Raw genomic sequence first — 7,577 nt, forward strand, 5'->3', positions numbered from 1 at the left:
AAAAAAAGACACATCCGTGACATTTTGGGCCGAACGAAAAAAAATTCTGTCATACATATGACACTTCTATGACGATAATTGTGACAAAACCCGGTATCATCATAGATGTGGTGGGCTCCTACTTCTATGACAAAAAATCATGACAGAAAATGGGCTTTTCGTCCTAGGCGGGCCAGAGACGCAGCTGCATGACATTCTTTGGACCGTTCATGACGGAAAAAACCGTGGTAGAAGCGAGGGGAGGAAAATTTCAGGGAGTTGCCGGTTACAGTGGGAGGTCGGGGGCGGAGCGATGCGTGTTTCTCTCGTACATACGCGTGTGTGTGCGAGGCGTTGGCTCTAACTGAACCCGAGGGAGGCTTTGGGCTCTAACTGAACCCGAGCAATTGCACTACAGGCTACGCGTTACTGAACCCGAGCGATCGATCGATGGCTGTTAACTAAACCCGATGGAGAGATTCCTTCGCTACTACTGCTAACTGAAGTCGGTCGACACTGCCTCTGGTATGAACAGTGAGTGTTGCAGGGGGCGTTGGATGAACAGTGAGCGGTGGCGTTGCCTCTGGATGAACAGGAACCCCTGGTGTGGAGGGCTGGATGAACAGTAGATGGTGGAGGGGTGGCCGTGGAGGGGTGGTTGAACAGGACCCCGTGGTGTGGAGGGCTGGATGAACGGTAGATGGTGTAGGGGTGCCCGTGGAGGGGTGGTTGAACAGTAGCCGGTGGAGTAGCGCGCGGTGGAGGCTGGATGAACAGGAGCCCGTGGAGGCTGGAGGAGGTCGACGGTAGCCCGTGGAGGCTGGAGGAGGTCGACGGTGGAGATGAACAGTATCCCGTGGAGTTCCGTTTTGCGGTACGCCACACCCCTCCTGATGAACAGGATCCCCGTTTCGACCATAGGAGGTCTGTTTCATCTGTTTTGCGGTACACCACACCCCTCCCGATCAACAGGACCCCCGTTTCGACCGTAGGAGGTCCGTTTCCTCCGTTTTGCTGTACGCCACACCCCTCTCGATCAACAGGACCCCCGTTTCGACCGTAGGAGGTCCGTTTCCTCCGTTTTGCGGTACGCCAGGCCCCTCCCAATCAACAGGACCCCGTTTCGAACGTGGTCGGTCGAACACAAGGTCGTTTCCTCCGTTGTGCTGTACACCAGGCCTCGTTTCCATCAACTGTTCCCTCCAAGCCCTCCCGATGAACACGACCAGGCATTCTGTTTCGACCCAGCCGGTTGCCTCCCACACGTTCCGTTGCCTCCTGATGAACACGACGCATTTCGTTGCCTCCCCATCAACACGACGACGATGTAGTTTCTCCGTTCCGACCCAGCCATGTACGTATGCGCGAGTAGGCATTCGAGACCCTTCCCGTATGTACGTACGTGGCCGTATTTTCTTTCTTGCACCCTCGCCGCTGTACGTACGTGTACGTGCGCGCCTCTACTACGACCAGTATGTACGTACATGTTCGCGACCAGAATGACAACGCTACGTACGCTTCGACCGGGTGGGTCCCGACTGTTAGGCACTTCCTTGCGTGCGAAGATGTAGCTGGTGGGTCCCAGCAGTCAGGGGGCGAATCGTTTTGGTTTTTTTGCCCGGACGCACTTCCTTGCATGCGAAGATGTAGCTGGTGGGTCCCAGCAGTCAGGAGGCGAATCTTTTTTTTTGCCCGGACGCACTTCCTTGCGTGCGAAGGTGTCACTGGTGGGTCCCAGCGGTCACCGGAGCGAATCGTTTTGTTTTTTTGCCCAGACGCACTTCCTTGCATGCGAAGATGTAGCTGGTGGGTCCCAGCAGTCAGGGGAAACGTTTTTTTCGCAAAATACAGTGGCCCGTCCGGTGGGTCCCAGCTGTCAGGTGGAGGAATCATTATTTTCCACGTAATAAGGAGACACTTCCTTGCTGCGGTCGAGGACCCAGCTGTCAGCCTCTCCACGTACAGTCCACATCCGATGGAAGTCGTTCCTTGACCATGTTGACCACGTTGTGCCGAGAGCACTAGGGCGGTGGACGACGGCGAGGCCTAGGAAGGGGACGGCGGGGAGCCGGGGAAGACGCGATAGTGGAAGCCCGCGCGGAGAGGAGTACGAGGGTTCACTGGTTCGGCTGCGGTGTGAGGCTACCGTCGCCGTAGGGCCTGGCCAGCGGTGGGAATAGTAGGGGCGGTGAGGCCTCCATGGCAGCACAGCTGGCCACGGGAGGCAGGAGCATGCGGCATGACCGGCGCTGCTTAGGGCGGCTGGAGCAAGAAGACCAGAGGTTGAAGAAGCACTACGACCGTTGGATGGACATCGTACGGTCACTGGAGCTAGATTCATTCATATTGACTAAAGTTGACAAAGGCCCCCGTCCCAGTCAACTTAGTAGGCCCACGAGTCAGCCTCCCACCATGGCGGGTCCCAGCTAGCAAGGGGAGTATTCATTTTTTTTGTACGTAATAAGGAGGCACTTCCGGTGGGTCCGAGCTGACAGCGCGGGGAACGTTTTTTTCACGAAATACGCTGGCCCGTCCAGTGGGTCCCAGCAGTTAGGGGGAAACGTTTTTTTCGCGAAATAAGATGGCCCGTCTGGTGGGTCCCTGCTATCAGGTGGAGGAATAATTATTTTGCGTGTAATAAGGAGGCACTTCCTTGCGGCCGCCTGGACCCAGCTGTCAGCCTCTCCACGTACAGTACTCTTCCGATGGAAGTCGGTCGTTGACCACGTTGACCACTCCGCGCCGAGAGCACCAGGGAGGTGGTCTGGACGACGGCGAGGCCTAGGAAGGGGACGACGCGGAGCCGGGGAAGACGCAGCAGTGGTAGCCCGCGTGGAGAGGAGTACGAGGGTTCACTGGTTCGGCTGCGGCGTGAGCTTGCCGTCGCCGCAGAATAACAGGGGGTGTGGGTGAGTAGAGGGATACCCTGGGCCAACGGTGGGAGTAGTAGGGGGCGGTGAGGCCTCCGCGGCATCACAGCCGGCCACGAGAGGTAGGAGCATGCGGCACAACCGGCGCTGCTGGGCGGCTGGAGCAAGAAGACCAGAGGTTGAAGAAGCACTATGGCCGTTGGATGGACATCGTACGGTCACTAGAACTAGAATCGTTCATATTGACTAAGTTGACAAAGCCCTCCATCCCTGTCAACTTAGTTGGCCCACAAGTCATCCTCCCACTATGGTGGGTCCCATCTAGCAAGGTGGGTATTCATTTTTTGTGCGTAATAAGGAGGCACTTCCTTGCGTGCGAAGATATAGCTGGTGGGTCCGACATGTCAGCGGGGGGAACGTTTTTTTCTTGAAATACAAAGGCCCTTCCGGTGGGTCCCAGCTATCAGGTGGAGGAATCATTATTTTGCGCGTACAGTCCACGGCCGATGGATGTCGTTCGTTGACGACGTTGACCAAGCCGCACCGAGAGCACCATGGCGGTGGACGACGGCGAGGCCTAGGAACGGAACGACATGGAGTCGGGGAAGACTCGGCAATGGTTGCCCACGCGATGGGGAGTACGAGGGTTTACTGGTCCGGCTTCCGTCGCCGGAAAATAACAGGAGGTGTGGGTGAGTAGAGGAATGGCCTGGCCAGCAATGAAGTAGGGTGGGGCGGTGCGGCCTGTGTGGCAGCACAGCCGGCCACGGGAAGCGGGAGCAGGCAGTCCCACCGGAGCCGGTTTGGGTGGCTGGAGCAAGAAGATCAGATATTGAAGAAGCAACACGGCCGTTGGATTAACATCCAACGGTCACTGCTGCTAGAATCGTTTGTGGACTAAGTTGACAAAGCCAAAGTACACATCAACCTAGTAGACCCACAAGTCAGCCTCCAAATCTGTCCCAAACAGCATAGAGCCCGAAATTTCTAGCTGGATTCAAATTAATTTTAAATCTAAATATACCTTAATTTAAATTTAATGAAATTTTACCCGCACAAAAACAATGAAATTTAAAATATCAAAATCCGAAAGAAAACAGTATTTGGGAACTAATTGCGTGTTTGATGTATTTTTTTTCATTTTACAGCCCATTTATTATTACTTATATCCCATTTCTTATTACTTATAGCCCATTTCTTATTACTTATAGCCCATTTTCTGGGCAAAATGCATCCCTCCTCGTCTTGAAAGATTTCCGGCCCAGCAGGGCATAGAAAAGCAAGTAGGCCTATGTTGGTTATTCTGCAAAAAAACAAAAATAGCTGGCTAGCCATTTTTCAGAAAGGAAAAAACAAACTGGGTTGGTCATGCGCTAAACATATGAAATAAAATCATGGGCTAGACGGGCCACGGGTCCCGCACAACCCAGTTGATACCCTTCTCCGTCCTGAAAAAACAAAATTACTGCGCGCGCTGCTGGGTCCCTACTGTCATCCTCACCATGTATAGTCATCTCCTTATTCCTCTCGGTTGTTGACCATGTTGACAACACCGGAGGGCGGCACCGCGGCGAGCGCGGAGGACGATGGTGAGGCCTCGGACAGGAACAAACAAGAGCCAGGGAAGATCACAGCCAGCCGTGGGAGGCGGGAGCTGGCGGTCCCGCCGACGCTGGTTTTGCTTTGGTGGCTCGAGGAAGAAGAGACTGAAGAAACGCGACAGACGTTGAATGTCAATCGAACAGTCAAGGTTGGCACAATCGTTTTTTGACTAAGCGGACACCAAGTAGCATACTTTTTTATATATAGGAAGAAAACTGCGAGGAAAATGCATTCGTCTGCCGTCCTCCTCACAGGGAACGTTCGCCACATAAGTGACTAGCACCCTTGGTTTTCAAACGAGAGGTCTTGGGTTCGAGTCCGAGGAACTCTCAATTTTGTCCTCCTTCCTTCCTCGCAAAAAAAAGGGAAAGAAAATCAAAGACTTGGGAAGGCATACAGAACAAGCTAGTGTACCAGTAAAGAGACGTTGCCGAGTTTTAAAAAAAGAAAGACGTGCTCCTGTAGCTGGTTCGAATCCAAACCTAGACTATGACTATATATGGTGCTATGCTACTCTGCAAGTAATGAAACTGACATATCCAACATTCGCTTCTCCTCTTCTCTACTTACTCTACCTAGCATCAGAAGCTCTGACCGCAGCAACCATGTCCGATGGCTGCTCGTCCACCTGCTCTTCAGCAGGCAACAACCAGATATGCGCCAAGTCGCCACCCGTACCATTGCCTATGGGTCTCATCACACCCCCGCCGGCACGCGCACCGCAGCCGATTGCTCATTGCAACCCGCTGCCGTTGGTGTGGTGCCACTGCTGCAAATCACACAGAGTCATCCGTCGCGTCTCAACCACAATCCGCAACCCTGGCCAAGTCTTCTACAAATGCCTGCATCATGGCGTAATAATATGTTTAAGTGTTGTTCTGCTGCTTTCAGTTGCTGATTGTTTTAATAGTTTGGTTGATGATCTTCCAATTTGATTCGTGCAGAAAAGGGAAGATTTGTGTGATTTGTATTTCTGGGAAGTTGCTGATGTGGGAGAATGCAACTACGCTGATTATTTGGTTAGCCGAGGAATCCCAATACCAGCAGGTTGGGGTGTTGGACAACTAACTGAAGGAACGGCAGAAGAGGAAGATGAAGAGCAGAAGGTTAAAGACGCAGTTCCTCTGATCATGGCCAAGCAATAGTTGCTGAACGGCCTTGACAGCAATGAGGAGATGAAAGAGCTTGTGAAGATAATGGGCAAAATCGATGTGCTCTGTAGGATGATTGTCTCTTTATTTGCAGTGTATGTAGCACTCGTGATGTATTCAGTGGCTATGACATCAGCACTTTGCTGAAACTAGTAATGAATGAAACCTGTGTAGGAGGCTGGGCGTAGTGTTGTGAACATCTAATGATTTCTATTAACGGAAATCAGGGGGTATCCCCTTTTGCTCATACAAATAAATAGATAGCAGAGGCCCTGTCGGGTCAGCTTTGTTCTCATTCGAAGACGTCGAGCAAATTGCAGTCCAACAGCAAACTATGTCATCAAATTCAAGTTTCACAGTCAAATATGAGTACAACTAAACAATAATGTCATCATGTTTTAGTTGTCACACAATCACCAAACACAAATCAGCATACATAACAAGTGATGTTCTCACAGCAAAATACTAAACAACATGTTCATCAGGTTTCAGTTGTCATAGCAAACACAATTTCACATAGTAGATAAAAAATGTCTTCTGACAGGCAAATACGACAAAAGAAATGTAATCATCATCTGCAGCAGCAGCGTCAACATCTTCGCCATGTGTATCAGTCTGAATCGTAATTCACCATGGTGTCATCTTCTTATTCGTCCTCAACGTCCTCGAACGTTGGCTTCTTCTTGATCAACTCTTGTATGTCCACAGCACGACAGGCAATCTTTTCACCGGCATCATTGACGTGATGGTTCTCAAAGATATTAGGAACATCTGTGTTATCTTGTACATCAGGAGCAGTGTAAGCATCATCTTGTTGTGCAACTTCATTAAACGAATTCCTCTGCTCAAACCTTTGCAATACTCTCCAGTCATCGTTACGTGCAAAATGTGTCTTCCAAGAAAAATATCTGTGTTGCTTGATTTGCCAAAATAAAAGGCTCATTAGTCTGGTACGCCGCCTTGACATTGATGGATTTGAAATAATCATCAGCTCTGGGTTTTGCGATCCTGGAAAACAGGTTATACCAACGACAGCACAACAGAACCACACACCGATAATCCTCAAAACTGGAGATATAGTACAACTGAACAATGTCTGTTATGTTAGCATACATTTCAATTGTCTCTTTGTCATACGTTTACACGCTCATGATGGCACTGTTTTCTGTCTTCCTGCCTTTGTCTCGTGCAAGGGTGTTGTAGCGCACATCTCCAACAACACAAGATTCATAATGTCTTACCCGAGTATCAGGACCCATTGGTAGTGAGTAAAGGGCATCATCAACTGCCTGCCCATCCTCCCGCATCTTCTTAACCTATGGTTAGAAAATAGACAAGCTGATCATCTTATGTACTCAATATATTAAAAAAACTGACAGTGCACTTCAAAAGCTTACATGGTTCTTAACCATTTCACAAATCCTGTCATAACCAGTTTGTCAATGTTTCTTGGATTTTGCGGCAGTAACTCCTCTTTGTACATGTTGCACAACATAGTGATCGCGTCAAACATCTAAATATATAAGAATGTGATGCAAGTTTAGTAGATTATGATGTATAAGCTGCAGTACTGCACTTACTTGATATAAGGTAGTATCTCAGGACAGTTATTCAACACATACCAAACCATTTTGTCCAAATCTTTAGGTTTGTCCTCTTGTCGACTCTTCCCTGTAACTCGAACAGAATAATCAAAAACATTGAGCCCGGGATTGTCTTCACCCACCTCTTTGATAAGCTCATCAGTTGTTTCAATGTATTTTGAGCAGAATGTCAACGCTTCTGTAGCAATGTAGGCCTCTGCAATGGAACCCTCGGGTCTAGCTCTGTTCCTAACATAGCCCTTGAAAGTGCCTAGCCGCCTTTCAATAGGGTACATCCAGCCATACTATACTGGACCTCTAAGTAGTGCCTCATCACGTAGATGAACAGCCAAATGCACCATCACATGAAAGAAGGCTGGAGGATATATCTT

Source organism: Triticum aestivum, chromosome 2B (genome assembly GCF_018294505.1).
Source record: "Triticum aestivum cultivar Chinese Spring chromosome 2B, IWGSC CS RefSeq v2.1, whole genome shotgun sequence".
Classification (NCBI taxonomy): domain Eukaryota; kingdom Viridiplantae; phylum Streptophyta; class Magnoliopsida; order Poales; family Poaceae; genus Triticum; species Triticum aestivum.